We start from the raw sequence: 21265 nt of genomic DNA, 5'->3' as shown, positions 1-21265 counted from the left end.
ACACAGACATTTAAGAAGCATTGCCTTATCACTCCATTTTCTTTGTTGGTAATCTTATTACAAATGTAGCAAGGAGTTTGATATAGTTTAACGAAAGAAAAGATTTTTTTTCTTTCCTTTTTTTATTTGCTTTTTGCAGTCAGCTGAGGATGGAGGGGTGAGAATGGTGTGGGTGTGCAGAAATGGGAGCTGATTGGATCCTGTATTCAGGAGTACAAGGTGCTAGATGTCTAGATCACAGATTTTTTTTTTTGTGCTCCTATCCTAAAGAGGGGTGGGGGATGGTAGCATGGACCTAGCTGTTTAGTTGACTTCTTTAGGAGCACCAGGTACCAGATATAAGATACTTTTTTTTAAATGGTCACCAGATTGGGGAATGGCTCTAGGCACTGGATGAACCCATTCCACTTTCTGCTATAAGGTATTGTATGTTTACAGTCATTACTGAGCATTTAATACTGAGCTTAAGTGTTTCCACAAGTAATGCAACTGAAGCATGAGATCATCCTTCTCACTAAACTGCGTGACATTGAATATTCTTGAAGTGTTGCAAATAAAGTAGAAATGAATAGTCATCCATGGCGTACGCACTTTAGGCATTAATACACTCTGACTATAAAACATGTATAGACATTTTAGTAAAGAAGCACCCAACTATACAACAGAATCATAGTTGCCGAATTAATGCAAAATATTAATGTATATGCAAGTTACTTATAAAATACTTTTGTAGATTTTGAGCACACATTCATTCAACTTTACTCTATATGTCTGCAATGCTTAACCATTCAAACTAATGGATAATGCAGGCTTTCCCACCATGTATTAGGGGCTATACCATGTATATTATTTAATTATTTATTGATTGATAGCATTCAGTGGAGGACCAGGGAGAAAATCTCAAAATGATACATATTAAATATAATACAAGTACATACATAGTCTAGTGAATAAAGACACGTTGTAAAAGTGTATACATTGCATCGACAAAGTAATTCAATAGTATTTTGAAAAGTCTGCATAATAATGTAGACATTATAGATTGTACAATAAATCATTGTTTTGAGCAAAGGAAGACGATGAGCATAATTCAATATTAGATTCACAAATGCATACAGTCATGGATGAGAAATGATCTTTGCTGTGCATTTCTACTCACATGCATTTCTGTCCTTACTTATATATGGATAAGCTCAGACTGCTCAGTTATGAAGCCATTAATGATATAATAATTGTGTTCTGCTTTACAATAAACATAAGGATTGTTACAGAGAAGAATATCACTATAACAACAGTCTGAGCATTATTATTAGGTGTGCAGGAGTGTCCACTGCACCAGTAAGTATCATTGCTATTTCATGAATACACCATGAGTACTGAGGAATCAGAAATCAGGAAATCAGTACTGCACAATATATGTCCATTAAGTAATACATGTGTGTTATAGGTGTTAGGGTGTGGAATATAGCACTTATCCTAAGGATTCATAGGCTGTCGTCGAACCTCAGTGATCATGTCCAGTAGTTGCTCATGATCTCTACAATGGAAGTCATCATAGTGGCAGTAGACATGAACTCCTGTCCTGAAGATACTGGTCTGTTAGTGAAGTTCTGTTGCATTCTGGCTGGGCAAAGGTTTTTTTTGGCATGCCCTCACCTATGCATTGTGTTACACATCCAATGCCAACAACTGCAGTGTCTCCTCATCAGCTCATTCTGTGGCTCAGAAGCAGCACAGCCTCCTCTTGACCAACATCTCCTTGTAATCGATATAAACAATGATCAGAAATGCCTTGCAAAAATTACTTACTGTGGTATCACTAACTTTGCAGGTGCCAAAGGAATGATCTGAAAATGTATTATTATCATATTTTAAAAGAGGTGCAAATAGTATGGGACCAGTCTATTGTTGGGTATCAGGCATGTGTTCTACATGTACCCATTCAATGACAACTGCTGGGCATTGTGCTGCTCACTGTACACTTATGCTGTGCTATTGGTTAATGCATTGTGATTTGAGAACGTATGTGGATGTTTGCAGATGACATTCCAAAATATTCAATGCTAATGAAGCTCATTAATTATTTGTGGTATAAATAATACTTACTAACTGTTTGCACTTACATAATCTTACTGTAAGATTTACTTGTCTGACACATACTACTCATAAGGAATGCTTTCATGGGGACAGCTGCTTGCGTTGCTGTTGTGAACAACAGTGCTTAGTAGTGATCTAGGATGGTCAGAATTTCCTGTGTTTACCTTGTAGGTCATATTACAGAGTTTGCACTCTGAAATTGTATGGCTTTACACAGCTTGCACATATTGAGTATGGTTTGTGGATATCTACTGATTCTGAATCTTACATAGGAAACTACCCATCCATTCAACTGGAGTTGTAGTACATGCACATGGTTAAGCCTGCAACTTTCTTTCTGTGTTCACATTGAGCCATCACAGCTTAGATGTATATGTTCATACCTTTGTAATGTTTTGAGGTGCTGTTTGACATAAATAGCTCCATAGTTTGGTCACATTTGGGTTTATTACACAATTTTGCAGTTCTTTGTGAATTAATGTATTAACATCTGTTCAATATTTTCATTATTTGTAGGCTTTACTGGAAATGTTTACTAAGACTCTGACATAGACTACTATGAGGGAAAGGTTAGTTTGTGTTACTTTATATAGCTTTGTTGTAATTTGTATTGCTTTATTGCTTTTTCTGTTTGTATATTGCAGTCTGCATGTGTTTTAATGGTATTTTCTTTTCTAATGCATATTTAAATTAGTAAAGATACCAGACCTATCTCCCTTGTGAGTCACACAGAAATTAGAACAAGTCACATAAGGTTAATTTCCTGTGACTTTAGGAGAAGCCAGGAAATAAACCTTGTATTTAAGCAATAAAATGAAATATTTCAAAGCTTTACTAGAAAAGCCGAATAGACTGCTGTGAGGGAAAGGGTAGTTTGTGTTGCTTTATTGCTATCGACTATTTTGTATATTATGGAGTGTGTGTGTGTGTGTGTGTGTGTGTGTGTGTGTGTGTGTGTGTGTGTGTGTGTGTGTGTGTGATGCCTCTAAACTGGCCCAGTAATCAAGGAGCCACTGCTGAATGAGTTTTTCCTCTTCTGCTGCTGCATGAATAGAAGAGGTGAGTTGTGTAGTTGAGGAAAATCCAGAGGATCCAAAGGGTCAAGGGCAGACGCTATATTTGAATCCACAATAATCAGAGAAAGTTGTGTAGGTGGTTTTGGCAGTTCTGTAGTAGAAGTGTCTTCCTGTATTGTCCGTAGGTTTTCACGTGATGATAGTTCGGACTTGTGATTGGTCCACATAAAAAATATGATCTCCTTTGAAGTCATTATAATCCCTCTGAAGCTTATTTTTCTTCATAGCAATTAATTTAATTTTAAAAGTTTTTATTCTCTCTATTGTGTCCCATACCAAGCGAGAATGTTGATTCAGCTCAAATCAGCATATAGTTACTCAATTTCTTTTTTAAGAGCAGTTTCCACAGGCTGAAAAAAATGTTCATGAGCTACACATAGTGTAAAGAACAAGAAAGATTATGAGCTTGCCAACATTTTAAAAGCTCAAGGTACTTTGAGCCATATGTTGACATTTTTAATATACAAAGACCTCTAGGTACAAGTTTGTATTTAAGAAAAGTGTCAAAACTCAGTCGCTGTCACTGCAGACATTTCAAAGTTGTCATCTTTCATTCAAATACTTCAACTTTAGTAGTATAATGCTGAACATTACTTCTATTATCTCCAGTATCTCCAATAATATTCTCTTTATCTTTAAAAATGGAAAACAGAGGATTCCCATTAATATTAACCAGTTCATTAATGTTTAACAGTCCTTTTAAGGAGAGATCACTCATGTAGGGTAAAGGCATTGTGCTGGTCATGTTAATAGGCTCGACCATTAATGATACAAGTCACAGTATTATGTATTTGTGCTGTCATGACTATCTTGGTCTCATGCCTGAGGAAGCTATTTTTAGTGAAACTGTGAAGTTGCATTCTTAAATACAGGGGGTCTTTTATTGTGCTTGCTGGTTCCAGTGCATTTATTGTTTTTACTTCTCTGTTTTTGGTTTATTTCCACTTGATTTATCAGTGGCTTCACTTTAGTTATTTGTTACATTTTAAACCTAGTAATAACAATTACTTTCAAGACAACATAAAAACTTCTAGCTCTAGACATTGTGTCTGCTTGCTGCATTGAAACTGAGAGATAACACAATCTTAAAACACTTTGATTCCAAATTATTTTCTTGAAGTTTTGCAAGTTAACTCTGTATGCTCCAGCTTCTACCATTAAAACATACATTTGCACAGCTATATAGTTTATAGGCATTTCTGTTTTTTTTTCCAGTAGCGTACATTGTGGTTACATTCTTGAAGTTCAGTACATAACATACAGTTATCTTACATTTGTAAGACAAGCATATGAATTATATTAATATTCACAAATGACATATGATTATTTACAAAATTCAAGATAGCTGGGCTAGCAGTGTCACAATTCTCCCCCCTTCCTGAAAACTCAAGCTAGTTTTTCAAGTGCCCCTTGAGAAACATTGCTTGAGAGGGTTGAGCCTATCTGGGAATACCTTACCCCATTCCCTGTCTTGAGACCCCATCTGCATTGGCATTGCTAACCCCACTGCGGTGCTGCACTGTCATATCATATGCTTGCCACCCTAGGCTCCATCTTAGTAACTTGGCATTTTGCTGGCTGGCTCAATGTAGCCATGTTAAGGGATTGTAGCCTGTAACTACAGTGAATTTCCTTCTGTACAGATAAGGCTGAAGTTTCTGCAGTACCTACACAATGGCTAGGCATTCCTTTTCTACAGCTGCACAGCATTCCTCCCTGGGTTGGAGCCTACGACTAATATTAACCAGTTCAGCAATGTTTAACAGTGCTCTTCTCCCTCTGAAGAAACCTGGCTAAGTACAGCCCCCACCACATGGTTTGAAGCATCCACCTGCAGAACAAATTATTTGCAGTAATGTGGACTGTCTAACACAGGGGGTCCTCCCAAAGCTCCTTTAAGCTTCTGGAATGCCTGCTCACATGCTGGGGTCCACACAACCTTATCTGGCCTGTTTTTCCTTATCAGATCTGTGAGGGGAGCAGCTATGGTACTATAACTGGGGACAAACTTTCTGTAGTACCCTGCTGTCCCTAAGAATGCCATCACCTGCATTTTAACAGAGGCAGGCCATGCCTGAATGGCTTCTACTTTGGCATGTTCTGGCCTGATCTTACCACTCCTCACTCAATGTCCCAGGTAGGAGACCTCTGACATACCCACCTGACATTTGCTGGGCTTAATGGTCAGTGTTGCTCTCTGTAGTCTGCCCAGCACCTCCCTGACATGCTGAAGATTGTCTTGCCATGAGTGAATAAGAATGGCAGAATCTCCTGCTCCTGCTAAGATTCTGCTAGGATACAATCTACCAGCCTCTGGAAAGTCACTGGGGCATTTTTCATCACAAAGAGCATCTTTCTGAACTCATACAAGCCAAAAGGAGTCACAAAGGCTGACCTCTGTCTAGCACTGGGAGTCAAGGGTACCTGCCAGTAACACTTGATAAGATCAATGGTGGTAAGATGCTTAGCTCCACCCAGATACTCTAGGGCTTCATCTGTCCTAGGCATGGGGTAAGCATCTGACTCTGTGTGACTATTTAATTTCCTGCAGTCCACACAGAACCTGGTACTGCCATCCTTTTTTGGTACCAGCACCACTGGGGAGTCCCAAGGACTGCTGGACTCCTGAATTACCCCAAGTTCCAAGATTTCCTGTATCTCCTCCCTCAGAGTGTGTTTGACTCTTTCAGGCACCCTATCAGGGGCCTGCTTAATAGGCCTTTGGGGTCCTGTATCCACATGGTGCTGCACCAGGTGGGTGCACCCTGGTTTCCCTGTGAACATGTCCCCAAACTCCTGTAACACTGCTCAGATTTCTCAAACTTGGGTAGGGGATAGCTGCTGGGACATTGCTACCCCTTCCACTGAGGTGTCAGTCTGAGCCTCACTGAGGTGATCAGTTACCAGATCCACTTCAGATTCCTCCTGCAATCCATTGCAAATACTCAGCACAAGGGTCTCTCTATCATGGTAAGTTTTCATCATATTAACATGGTACATTTTGTGCCCCTGCCTCCTGCTTAGCAGTTATACCATGTACTTGACATCACTGACCTTCCTTACCACCTTGTAGGGTCCCTCCCAGGCTGCCTGCAGCTTGCTCTGTCTGACAGGAATGAGAACCATTACCTGCTGCCCTACAGCATACTCTCTTGCTTGAGCACTCCTGTCATACCAGACCTTTTTCTGCTGTTGGGCTTCTGCCAGGTTCTCCTGGGCCAAGCCCATGAGTTCCCTGATCCTTGTCCTGAGGTTTAGGACATATGCCACAACAGACTCCTTGTGGAATTCACACTCACCCTCCCACTCATCTCAAATCAAATCTAGAGGTCCCCTCACCCTATGCCCTTACAACTCAAATGGTGAAAAACCTGTGGATTCCTGGGGAACCTCTCTGTAAGCAAACAACAGATGGGGCAAATATTTCTCTCAGTCCCTCTTAAACTGATCTGTAAATGCCAGTAGCATCATCTTGAGTGCAGAGGTTAACCTCTCAACAAGACCATTAGTCTGGGGAAGGTAGGGGGTGGTCTTTAGGTGCTTCCCCCACAGTACTTCCACAGATAAGCCAGCAGGTCTGACATGAAATTGTGACCTCTGTCAGTATTTCTTCTGGGAAACCTACCCTGCTGAAAATCTCTAACAAAGCATTTGCCACCTTTTCTGCCTCAATGGAGGACAGAACTATTGCCTGATGGTATCTGGTAGCCTAATCTACTACCACTAGGATATACTTTTTCCCTCCTGAACTTGGGGTACTCAGAGGCCCCAGAATATCCATAGCTACCCTCTAAAATGGCTCCTCAATCACAGACAAAGGCATCAAAGTAGCTTTCACTTTGTCTCCTGCCTTACTTACCTTTTGGCACTTCTCAAAGGTTCTGCAGTACCATGTTACATCTCTGGAAATCCTAGGCCAATACAAGTTCTGCATTATACTTCTCTTTGTATGTTTTATGCCCATATGACCCGCAAAGGGAATATCATGGGCTATGGCTAGAAGTGCCAGATCATAGGCTCTGGGGACTACCAACTGCTGTATTCCCTCACCCTCTAGCCCTCCCTCAGCGGTCCACTCTCTATACAGTAACCCTTTGTCCCAGTATACAGATTCCTCCTTCCCTTGAGAATCAGGTGCCTCACTAGCTACCTCCCTCAGGCCTTGTAATGTAGAGTCTGAGAGCTGAGCCAGTCTCAAATCTCTCTTTGCAACCCTTCCCAGCTACCCTTTCAGAGGAAGTCTGGTATCCTCTGACAGCGGGGTCTCGCTGTCAGCCTGGGTACTACTTCTCACCTCAGCCCTTGCATTCACTTTGTCCAAGGGACCATCAGTACCCACAAGCAACTGTTGCTCACCTTCAGTCTCACTGCTACAGGGTAGTGCCTCCCTGAAGTAACCACCTCACCAGTTCTGGCTGCAAGTGTGCATTCTGTTTAGGTCTTCTCTAGGCTGCCAGACACACATGCTTGTCTCCAAGCCTGACTGTTTGTAACTGCATGCACACATGGTAAGGCATTATCAAAATCATTTGCTATCAGGACATCTGCAGGGATATCATCAAACACACCTTTTTGTTTGCTTTCTTTCCACTCTCCCAATCAACGTGAACCCTAGCCAAATGTATTTGGAATGGGGTCCCTCCTAAAGCTCTGACTGGTGTAGACTGCCCAAGCAAGTAGTGCCCCTCTGTAACCATTGCAGGCTTCACAATGGTTAGGTCGGAGGCTGTCTCTCTTACCCATGGCAGATATAACCTCTTGTGGTAGTTTGGTACTCTTGTTGTCTCAAGACAATCTACTGTTGGCATTCTGTCACTCTCACTTACTGGATCTAGCACCTTTTGCTCCCCACCTTGCCTCTGTGGACATCTATATGCTACATGGCCTAGTGGCTTCACCTGTTGCTGGCAGACTCTGTTGGGGCAGTCTGGGCTGCCCACCATGGGTTCCCTTGGACCCATGAGCAGTACTGGGTATCCATTTCCTGTGCAGTGATGCCCTGCTTGCTAAGCGTAGGTCTCCCTTCTTCCCCAACTCATTTGCAGTAGTGCATTGTCTATCAGCTAACCAGATTCTCATGTCCTCAGGCAAAGTGCTAAGGGCTTGTTCCCTCACCAAAATGTCTGCCAGCCATTCAAAAGTAGTGACTCGACATCTATTCACCCACCTATGAAAATAAGTCCTTAGTTCAGCAACATGTTCACACACACGTTCATCTGTCTTGCATCTATGCTCACAAAACTTTTTCCTATAAGCTTCAGGTGTTAACTTAAAGCATTCTAACAAACACATTTTGACTTTATTATAATTTAAACAATCAGTATCAGACAGTTTAGAAATTGCAGTTACAGCTTTACCATGGAGTAAGGGGGTCAGGAATCATACCCACTGCCCATGGTCAAGATTATACTGTTTACATACCCTCTCAAACATATGAATGAAACTGTCAAGATTGTGGAAGAAATTTACTGACCTTTGTTGCTTTTGGGGTTTGGTTACTCCCCTCCCCATTACCTCCATGATTCTGGCAAAGAGTAAGAATCTCCTTTTCATGTTGCCTCTGCCTCTCATTCTCCTCAGCCTGCAGACATCACAGTTTCCCATTTTCCTCAGCCTCCATATGTCTCAGTCTCTCTGCTGCTTCTATTTCCAAATACTTGGCCTCCAACTCAAGTCTCTAACTCCAGATGGATGTTTAAGTCCTCTGTGGAAAGGTAGAGTTGTCTATTTTTTGAGAGTTGTACATCTCCACGGCCAGTCTGATTGTCCACCTGGTTGCTATTCTGGGATGCAGCTGTGACTATAGCTGCAATCATGTCTGCTTTAGTCAGGTTGGCATGCACCAGTCCTTTAGCCTGGCACATCTCAGCCAGCTGGCTCCTTGTCAGTTTGCCATACTCCTCTGCTGACATGCTTACCTGCTCTCATTGACTAACTAAGCTAACAAAAAAATAAAACAATTGTGATATGAACTCTGAATGTTCACTGCATGGCTGATTGAGAGTACAAACACCTTCAGTGACTACTGTACACAGACTTCAGGAATTCAATATCCACACCACTACAAGCCAATTAATATGTGATGTGGCTCTCTTACCACTGTCAACCAATTAATATGTGATGTGGATATCCCATCACTGCCAAACAATTAACATGTAAAGCCCCTGCACTTGCCCAGTAATCAAGGAGCCTCAATCCTCAGCACTGGCAGCAGTGAGGGATGTACACAATGGGAGGATGACAAGTACACACACAGTAAAGCACAATTTCCTTTAAGAACACATAGAGATCACAGTCAGTTTGAGGCTGGTTTCTCCCTCTTTCTCCAGATCCCCAGTAAGACTCTCCACTGGCACAGCTATAGGATTAAGATCTCAGCTGAGTGGCCAAGCTAAGACCTCCAACACCCTCTCTGTCCAACCAGGGCTTCATGTCCCTGCCAAAGTAGCTGATACACACACACTTTGAGATTTGATTTATATACAAACCCCAAAAAACTCCAAGGGAAGGCTGGCACAGGTTTACTAGCTATGCCCCCTTCTACCCAGACTATAAGGTAGTTATCACTGCCACCAGTCAGCTCTTTATCAGCTACTTTAAGGCCCTTACAAAGGGTGACCAATCCTACTGTGTAATGTTACTATTATCCAAATGGTAAGTGTGACCAAGATCAAGGCTATTTAGGAGTGGCTCGTACAGTGTCACCAAATACATATGCAAGTACTCTAAGAGGTTAGATATGTCTCACAAATATCAGCCACAAAGATAGGTTTAAATATATTTAATAAATAATAAAAGAAGAATACAATACTCAATCAACACAGTACCTACAAAGTTCAGAATCACAGGAAATATTTTAAAACAACATTACAGGACAGTCTCAAATAAATACAGAAAACATCTAAACTAATCTTTAAAATATTCCTATCTATATCTAAATGACACTATGCCCTAAATAACTTACTTACAGAGCAAGGCAAATGCAGATGATGGATGTTTCTAGGTCCAAGACAAGAGACAAAATGCCCAGTCTTTCTCTGAGAGAGTTTTTAAATTACTATCAAACATTACTGCTGGGTCAGCTTGGATGACATCATTCTTTGTCACCTGCCTTCAGTTCCCAGGCTACATTTGCACATGTATATCATTTATATATATTTTTATCCTTTTCCAGTAGGGTACACTGCGGTTGCATTTCTGAAGCTCAGTACATAACATACAGCTCTCTTACATTTGTAAGACAAGCATATGAATCATATTAATATTCACAAATGACATATGATTAGTTACAAAATTCCAGATATCTGGGCTGGCAGTGTCACAGTGTGTGTGTGTGTGTGTGTGTGTGTGTGTGTGTGTGTGTGTGTGTGTGTGTGTGTGTGTGTGTGTGTGTGTGTGTGTGTGTGTGTGTGTGTGTGTGTGTGTGTGTGTGTGTGTGTGTGTGTTAATGGTATTCTGCTTTCTATTGCATATTTAGACTAGCAAATAAAAGATACCAGGCTTTCTTGTGAGATAAGCTCACTCACAGTCTGCTGTAGATTGCTGTGAGGGAAAGATTAGTTTTTCTATTGTACTGCTTTCTTCTAATTTGTACTTCTTTATTGCTGCTTTTTTAATTTTGTATGTTGTGGTGTGTGTGCTTTAATTGTATTTTGTCATCTATTGCATATTTAGCTAGTAAAGAAACCAGAGAAAAGTGTCTTGTGAGACACACACAAATTAAGTTTTAAATTGTAGCTATCAACTTATTACAATTAGATCCACACCTCCCTCCCCAGCTATTCCATTGAAGAGAAAAAGAAAAAATAATAATAAGCTGATCTATGCCCCCCTCACTTTTTCATTAAATAAATAAATAAAATGCCTGTTCCTTCTACTGACACTCCTACCTGTTGGCCAGATGCACAGCATGCCCCTCTTCCCTCCTACCCCAGCTATACAGATCCCTTTTCTGTGCTCTACCACCAACACTCATTCAGTACATTTTATTAAAAAGTAGTTTCTTCTTTTAACTGTAGCAAACTGCTTGAAGCAAATGCAGCAAGTAGTTCTACAGTTTATACCCTGCCTGCATGGAGTGCTACTGCGCTCATGGTTTAGTTTATTTATTTATGTATTTATTTGACATTTGTTTACTGGGGTGGTCCAACTGGGTCTAGTAATGTCTTTTGGCTTTTCTCAGTTAGGTCTACAGAACCTATTTTCAGTGGAGGCCCAGGAAGAAAAGCTCCACATAAAACACAAGTACATTATAGTCCAAAAAAACAAGACAAGTGACATAAGGAATACTATACAAAAATAAGTTGACAGAACATAAACTAGGTTACAAGATATACTACACATCTGGACAATTCTATAGAGTTATATCATTACAGACAATTTTAGTCATTCTAACAATATATACACAGCCTATGAGTAGATAGTGTTCAAAAGTATTATATAGGTAGTATAATGTATGACATCGGTTGTTACCGTGCATGAAAAAAAATGATGGCTTAAGTTAGGAAAATAATAGCAGAAGAGTTAATGATGTAGAAATATAGTGAGAGACTTTAGAAGAATATAGGCATTACGGACTGAGCAGTAGCTTAAGGATATAGTATAGGATCAGAGAAAGGGTTAGGAGAGACATAAGTATCTTGTAGACTGTGAAGGAGTGAGATGCAACAGAGGAAGAAGCAAATGAAGGTAGCGTGGAAGAAGAGGATGAGCTGTGCATTAGGCTGGATTTATACAGGAGCAGACCGTGTATTTTTGAGATGATTTTTTTTATAGAGGCTTTAAGGTGTGTTAGGGCAGGCATAGGCCTTGTAGCAAAAGGTAGTGAATTCCAGAGGGTGACCTTTTTTTTTTTTGTGGGTTTTGAGATAGCTAAGAGATTTTTAACTTCTGATCATAGGGATCTATTTGGTGTATAAAGTGTGACTAAGCTGGCTAGAACAGTGCGGGCAGTAGGCTTGAAAATAAGGTTGTGCAAAGTGGATATCTGAATAAAAGCAAGTTGTTAGGAAGTTCAAGCCAGTTTAGTTCTTGTAGTGGTTTACAGTGGCGTGTGTGATATTTAGAGTTTGTGGCAAACTTTGTAAGTTTGTTGTAGCACTCTTCCATTTTGCTTAGGGTAGACATTTGTAAATTAGTTAGAATAGGGGCACAGTAAAGAAGGGAGGGAAGGAAAAAGGTTTTTGCTAGGGAAATTTTGTTGCTGTAGTTACGAAATGTTTGTTTCTATATAAGAATCCCAGTTTTTGATGAGTTGTCTTTATAGTTTGCTGTATATGGTGGTTGAAATAAAGCTTATTGTCAATGATTATGTCTTCTTTTAAACTGTAGCAAACTGCTTGCTACAAGTATACTGCTTACATGGAGTGCTACAGCTATAACACCCAGGATTTAGTTAAAACTGATATTTTCTTTCTTTCTTTCTTTCTTTTTTTTTTACTTTTAAACTTTAGCAGTTTCAACACACATGGACTGCTACAGCACATATTTGACTGCAAATGCAGAGCCCACTTTTAAATGATAGTATTTTATTAAAGAAAGATCCAGATTGGCTGATTGAGCCCCCTAACACTTTGAACCTGGGGCAGTTGCTCCTTTCACACCACTTGAGATTTAGTACCCTATTATGAAGTACTTAAATGTAACCATCCTAAACTCCAAAGACCTACTAGACAAAGTATACATAACAAATGTTTTCAGCAGCCTAAAATGCACTCAAACCCACATCAAGACATACAGCCACATCACATGGAGCCTCCACTTCTAAGCCGATAAGGCATGCCCCCACACAGCTCAACATTCTGTTCACTGGAGATTGTGAGACAGACTGATGTCCCCCTCGAAAGGTTGAGTAAGGAGAAAGTCACTGTCAGTTGTTTAGCAGGGGCCAGAATCCACCATATTACACATGCTCTCATGTGGTTGGATTACAAGTACCTGTATGATTCACTCATAGTATATGTAGGTGTAAATGACCTGAGACATACCTCACTAGAATATATGAAGAGAAACATCAAAGAGCTCTTGGAAAATGTGTCCCAGGCTAGTATGAGCCTAGCACTGAGCAGCATTTTACCTTCTCCAAGGATGAAGCCACAATACGAGCAGAAGATGACTGACTTTAATAATTAGCTTAGTTTCTCATGTCATCCCAAGGGTGTGCAATATTTGTCAGCATGGAAGAAGATGGTCCTCTCCCCCCTATGCTTTTGAATATTAGCTACAACATTGCCTGCCCCCATAGTGCCTTTTTAGGCAATGCCAAACTGAAAATACTTCTGATACAACAAATCAAAACCAAGAAAATCTGAAGGTGTTAATGTTCAGTGCTAGGAGTCTAAACAAGAATGTCCACTCCCTAAAAGCTCTCCTCACTCTATAGAATGCTGATGACTGTGACATCACTGAGTTATGGTTTAAAGCCATGGAGAGCAACCCAGTAGTGCAAGGCCATAATGCCTTGTGCACATTTAGACCAGCTATTACACAGGCAGGGACTAAAGGTGGAAGAGTCTTGATTTACATCAAAAATAAACATATTTTAAGGCTGGTCAAACAAACAATGCACTTGAGTTTCTCCATGTTCAAATCACCATAGTACCAGAACTTGTCAGAGATTTGGGATGCGTGGTGAGGCTTAAAATGCCCTTGTGGTCATTAGCATAGTAAATAACTATGAGCCTCTATGCTAAATCCCATTTCATTTCCTTGCAAGCTATAGGCCAACCTTTTTAACAGTGGAAACCTATAACGTGTTTAAGCATACTGAAAACACTCACCATCCAACCCAATACCATACTCATGGCTGACTATAATTACCCCACTACTAACTGGGAATCATATGACACTGAACATGCAGGCACAGATATTCCTGGATTTTGTAAACACAAACTCCCTAGACCAGATTGTCAATATGCCAACCAGGGGTACAGACACCCCATAGTGTAATGTCCTTTCTGGTGAGGTCAGACAACAAAACAGTCTACTATGCAGCAAAATTAAAACCCAGAAATGCCAGCTAACACTGAAATGCTCAGGAACTTCTTTAAGACTTCTCTCCTATTATTAGGTGATAACCTGTCAAAATTTCAAGCCCCCTCAAACCTGAGAACACTGCTGCCTATGCAGACCTGTTCACAGAAATCCTATACAAGCATGTTAATAGCTGAATAAACTCAGCTGTACCTACCAGGAAAAAGTACAAACTAACTAAAAAAAATCATTGTGGAATCACAACATCAGTAGACTGTATAACAGAAGGAAGAAAACCATGCAAAAATTAGGAGGTGCAGCACCCAACAGGATAAAAGTGCTCTCATTAAACTAAACAAACAACTCAGAGGAAAAATAAAGTTTATCAAAGCCAAATTTGACATAAATTTGGCCTCCCAGACAAAGGACACCCACAAGACATTATTTAGCCAAGTCTGCACCCTCAAAGGCAATGCAAAATTGTGTGGATAGCTCATTATTAATGGATCCATCTATACTGAGCTAGACAGTATAGCAAAACAATTGGGAGACAGTTTCATCTCTAACTTTACCCCCCTCTATCTCCCAGTCATGCCTCAGGAAATACCATCAAATAAACTCTCCCTATTATTACTAGGGGCAGGTCCTCAAATCAATCTCTAAGACCAAGAACACTACATTGATGGGACCCTACTATAAACCAGGATGCCTTCCAAATAGCAGGAAACATGACCTATCAGGCTGTCTGGAATCAATGCTTAACCATAGCCTCCAAACAAGCTTTGTGCCCCATGAATGGAGAACAGCAACCAGCATCCATCTGCATAAAGGTGGGTCATCTAAATACCAGGGAAACTACAGACCCATAAGTTTCACTAGCCTCATATGAAAAGCCATGGAAATAATTATCATGGAATCGATCGATAATGACATAGGAAACCTCCAGACATTGGTTCCAACCCAGTTTGGTTTCATCAAAGGCAAGTCATGCCTACTCAACCTGATGGATTTCTTTGAGAAGGCCACCAAAGCAATGGATGAGGGCAAAATGGTCTACACTGTATACATTGACCTGACCAAGACATTTCACACAATACCTCACTTGGGCATTGTTAAACTCAAGAGGTTAGGTATAAACCCTTATATCCTCCTGTGGATAGCCAGCTGGTTCACAGACTGGACATAGGAAGTTAAAATTGGGAAGTTACCAGAAGAGTCCCCCAGGGATTGGTCCTGAGACTATTCTTTTATGGCATCTTGTTCTCTGAAATCAAGGCAAATGTCAAGGGCCTCTGGATGACCAAATTTGAAGTTGATTGCAAATTAGTAGGAGTCATAGAATCCCCTATAACACTAATGTTCTCCAGGAAGGGCTGGAACAGACAAATAACTAGAGCCATGGACTAAAATTAAATGCCAAGAAATGCATAATAGTATCCTTTGAGAAGTCAGCCACCCCGGGTGACTATCATATTGACAACACACTCCTAAGAGTCGACTCAGTAGTCAGGAACTTGTAGACACACACACACACACACACACACACACACACACACACACACACACACACACACACACACACACACACACACATACCCCTAACATTTGACCATCGTGGGTCTATGTTAGTGAGGAAATCATTCTATGTTGTGCAATGTATAAACAAAGGTATGGCATCTTGGTCCAAGGAGGTTACTGTTCCACTGTATTTGGCATTCATCAGACCTATCATTAAGTACAATGTCCCCTTTAGTATGTATGCAGCCAGGCACATCCAATAACTAGAATGTCCATGGAGGCTTCTCTATGAAAGAATACGATATGTAAATAACATATCGTATGCATACTGCCTCAAAACCCTATCCTTGTATTCTGTTTCCTACAAGCTGTTAAATATCATGTCTAATACATTTGCCATACTTTTAAAAAAGCCTTACCTTGAAACACATCACATCTTTGTGCTGGTGCTCACAGCTTTATTTCAACAAAAGAATTGATTTAGTCCAAGCAAAATTAAAAAAAAAAGTAAGCTTTTAAAATTCTGCAGAAACATCTAAGTAAAACTAAATGCAAGTACTAATGTCTTGCTTCAGTCACTACATGCTGCCTGGATCCACTGACATCATTCAGGGAAAAACACCATGCTTACCTAATCTTTTAATTGGTAAATAATGTTAAGCAATTTTATTTATGAAAAAAGCTAACTGCTTTACAATTTTTTACCACTATGCACACGTACCGCATGCAAACACACACGTGTGCGCACACACACATACACACACACACACACACACACACACACACACACACACACACACACACACACACACAAAACTGTTCCACAATAGCGGCATTAAGAAGAAAGCAAAATATTAATCTTGGGCTTTATTTTTAACAGAAATGATCACTAGTTTTTGTGAGCCCCCAAAACAGCATCATTAACATGCAGTGAACATACCAGTCAGAATAACAGAGCATCAGGAAATTCATGACGGACTTCTGAAGTTTGTGGGCATTTTAAAAGTTTATTTTTATTTTTGATTGGAGTAAATCACTTTGTTTTTTATTTAAGGAGAGCAACAGCACAAAGACTTGCTGAATTTCAAGATAGGGCTTTTTTATGTGTGACAAATGTGTTAGACATAAAGGGGAAATCTATGTCTGGCATGCAAGGTATTGTCAGAACCCACTCTGATGGACCTCCTGCATATCTGCAAAACAAATAGCACCAGAATTACCCATTCTAAAGATGTAAACCTCACCTATGATATAAATAGGACCTTCTGGAAAGATGTGTGTGCATCCTAGAGACTACTCATTCTCTGGAACAGGCTCCCCATCACTATGAAGCAGAGTTTCCTAACACAATTCAAGTGCAACTTGGACAATTGGAGGAGGAGTAGGAAATTCATCCCTGGTTTGGCACCTATGTCTCTAATGGACAAAAGTAAACTGTATGTAAATGGTTCATCTGCCAGGCCCCTGCTTGTAAATGTTTCATCTCCCAAGCCATTGCTTACACTTACCAAGGGTATCGGAAGTCTTATATCATGTGTACTGCATCTCAGTGTTACTATACAAAGCCCCAAATGTAGGTTCTGTTGTTTTTGGTACCTTCCCCCAATCCACATTCCTAATGTGTGTAAGGAGGTATGAATCCAAATGCACACATGTTAAGTACACAATCAGAAGGATATCAAAGATGCAAACTAAAATCATGTATGCACATTCTTTTGAGAGTGAGACATGACCAGTACCAGGAGAAATGACCACAAGTATCACCAATATGTACAATTAAGTCTACCTGTGCAGGCAGTAATGGAAGATGCCAATGGAATATTAAATGTAAAAATTAAGGCTGTATTCATGGGTTTCTATGCTGATGCTCTGGAGATATGGCTGATATGTGTCAAGCAGCAGCAAGGTGAAGAGCATGTTAAGCATTAGGATAAGTAAGAGATTAAGTTTCACATGGACAATTAAGTAAACAATAACACAAACTGCTTCATTCTACTATGTGGCCTACATGAGTATAAAAAGACTGTGGCATCAGGCAAATGATAAACCACTAGCAGGTAGAATGGGCAGGGTTAGTACAGCAGTTATCATTGCCACAAGGATAGCATGACACAACAGGACATGCATTGGATTAACTGCAAGTGTTATGCTAATGCAGACTGGGACACCCGCTTTCATGGTTCACACCTCAGTCTTGGCTTCCCCTGCTACGGCCAGAAAGACTATGCCCACAGTGTTGTACAGAGGAGTGGGATGCAGTAACATTAAGAGATTGGGGCACAGTATGGCTATGAACAGTACTGCAATGTGAATGGACATGACTGATGGGTTCTGAACAGGGTGAATCACAGCAGATGTGCATGCACATTGCAGCAAAGATAATGATGCATGAGGGCCATGTATGGGTATACTGAAAGAGGGTCTGCCTGCCTGATAGGAGATAATCTGCTCAGTAGTGTCAGAGCACATAAAACCTGGTTTGTACTATGGCACTTCTCCAGCACCACTGTAGCAAGGCTCTTAACAGAGAGTGCAACAGATACCACAATGTTATGCTTTACAGCCAATGCTGCCATGACCTCCCCATACCTGCTCTACTGACCTTTATGTAACTCATGCAGCTGGTGTGCTACATGATTGGTAGCATGAGCAAGTTTAGACAGGTCATGCCAATGATGCAGCTGTGAACATTTATGCACCTCTAAGAGTAAGAGTACACCAACTGGCAAGTGTCCAAGCACATCAGCACCTTTCCCATGTGCAGTCTGACCGACATTATCACTCCACTTTGGGCCCAAGTCACCATCACTACCAGACTCTACTCAGGGCAGCAGGTCATGGACATCTTCTTGACCTATATCTGATGCTCCTACATCACCAAACTTACCCGCCACTCTATTCTTCTGTTCAGAGGATATACTGTGAATCATATGACTGCCCCCTCCAAGGCCAGTTAACACTGAACCCAATGCAGTGTCCTGCGTGCCATTTGCCGTACTATCAGAATGAGGCACATCATGTACCTCCTCAGTATCAGTGGACAGGCCTGTGGAGAACACAGGATGTAGGCAGACTGCAACTACAGAGATAATACATACCATATACATTTACAGAAGGAAAATGAGGCAGGATATGACTCAAATATTTGGAAAATGTAAGACTGACTAATTATGGAGATAACAACTTACCTGGTCAGCATGACTAGGGGTGGTGTAATGCCTCTAGAATGCAGTGGAAAGCCATAATAGTCAAATAGCAAACACATGTGAAGTCCAGTGTAAAACCCTACATACATGCTGATATACTCGACATGTCCTCCTCTGACTCCACCTCTGGTGGTGAAAGTTGAAATGTCACTGTGGTGTAAAATCAGGCCCATACACAGCAAGTCAGTAGGAAGCATGTACACATCATCATGGTGCTTGTACCCTGATGTCTAAAATACAATCAAAGCAGAGACTCAAATACTTGATGGCTGATGTTTTCTGGAAGGCGAAGGCCCGAATAAGTTAATAGAACATTATTACTCATATGGTCACAGTGACACTTGAGGATATCACAGCACAGCACTATATAAACTGTCTTACCAGGTCTGTTGTCCTCAAGTGAGGCAACTGTAGTCATCATTGTGGTCAACCTGTAGTTTAAAGGGGACACAAGCAACAATTGAGTCATATCAGCTGAAGTCCAGTCTGACCCAGCTCTGTTAGAAATGCTACATCTAAGGAAATCCCAATCCCTCCACACCACACACTCCAGAGACCTCAATCTCATTTCCCCAATCAGCAGAACATGCTGGAGGGACAGGTTCCTCACCCAGAGACTGCCCATGCTCTGGAATAGACTTCCCATATATGTCAAGCAAAGTACCTCACTCGCCCTCTTCAAGAGAAATCTTGATGAGTAGATGGGTAATAGAAAGTTCACCCCTAGGATCACTCCAGTGGTTCTACTTGATAGAAGCACTGGGAACTAACGTCAGCCAGCACGATGCCAGGGCACTTCTGTGGGCTAGGCTTGTAAAGTCTCCAGGGCCATTAGCCTAGTACACACCTATGAACCTAAAGGATCATTATTACACATATGGTCACAGTGAGACTTGAGGATATTGTAGATTAGCTACAATATACACTGTCTTACCAGGTCTGTCATCTTCAGACGAGGCTGACCATGGACACCATTGTGTTGAACCTGTACATTAAAGTGAATTACAAGCAACAATTGAATGCATATCACTCTTAACATCAGGCAGTGACAGGCAAAGTATACACTTCACCCTAACTGAGAACAGAGACATGTTCCTGACATATGACAATGATGGCCAGAATGTGATGGCCTTGTGCAGGTAAAGAACAACGTTTCACATATGGTCACAGTGACACTAAAGGATAGCACACTGGAGCAACTATATAGACTGTCTTACCAGGTCTGTCATCCTCTGATGAGGTCAACTGTATCCATCATTGTGTTGAACATGTAGTTTAAAGTGGAACACAAGTGGCCATTGAGTACATATCCTGCTTAACACCAGGCAGTGGCAGGCAAACGATACTCATCACCCTGAAAACAGAGACACATACCTGATGTGTGATGATGATTGCCAGAATGTGATGGCTCCATGCAGGTGAACAGAACAACATTACATATACGGTCACAGTCACACTTAAGGATAAGGCAGTATAGCAACTATATAGAATGCTGTACTAAGTCTGTCATCCTCTAATGAGGACAACAGTGTCCATTGCTGTGTTGAACCTGTAGGTTAAAGTGGAGCACAAGCAACAATTTAGTGCTTATCACTTTTAATATCAGACAGTGACAAACAAAGGATACACATCAACCTAACTGAATACAGAGACGTGTATCTGACATGTGACAATGATGGGATGAACGTAATGTCCCTGTGCAGTTGAAAAGAACATCAGTGCACATAGTACTTACAGTATCATCTATGCAGTGTTTATTTAACAGAACATGCATGCAGTATTACCAGGGCTTCCCTCAGCCATTACTTTTTGAACATGATGCTGTTCTGTCACTGTGAAGTGCATACAAACAGATAGGAAATGTATGAATGAACACCTATGAAATTCAAGTGCAATATGCTGTTGTGTACAGTATGTGAGCAGTGGACATACCTGTATGTCTTAGGACTCCAACCTCAATCCCTACCATAGAAATGAGTCACGAATAGTGGTATTTCTTTCAGGGGAGGTACAGGTGGCACAGCACAACTGGCATTCCTCTTTCACGTATATCAGTGGAGTCTGTTGGCTGAACAGAGGATCATGTCAGAGCAGCAGCAATGACAGGCCTCATATGAGTTATTATACCCACCCACATCATTTAAAATATTTATCACTTTTAAAATCAGACAGTGACAAACAAAGGATACACATATGTTGGTCTACTTAGCCTATAGAGTATAACCTTTAGACTAAACTAATATTACAGAAGATAAGGGCTCATATGATACTGACAGCTTCTAGTATTAACATGTGGATGTATATTGTGTAACAGTTTTTTTTTTTGTTACAACCATTGTCCTAGTTTACTGTTGTCTATGCTATTTCTTGCTGCTCACCACTACTGTTGTCTGTCTC

Source organism: Protopterus annectens, chromosome 12.part0 (assembly GCF_019279795.1).
Source record: "Protopterus annectens isolate FY-2018-M chromosome 12.part0, PAN1.0, whole genome shotgun sequence".
NCBI classification, from domain to species: domain Eukaryota; kingdom Metazoa; phylum Chordata; order Ceratodontiformes; family Protopteridae; genus Protopterus; species Protopterus annectens.
Note: the sequence above shows the minus strand (reverse complement) of the source record.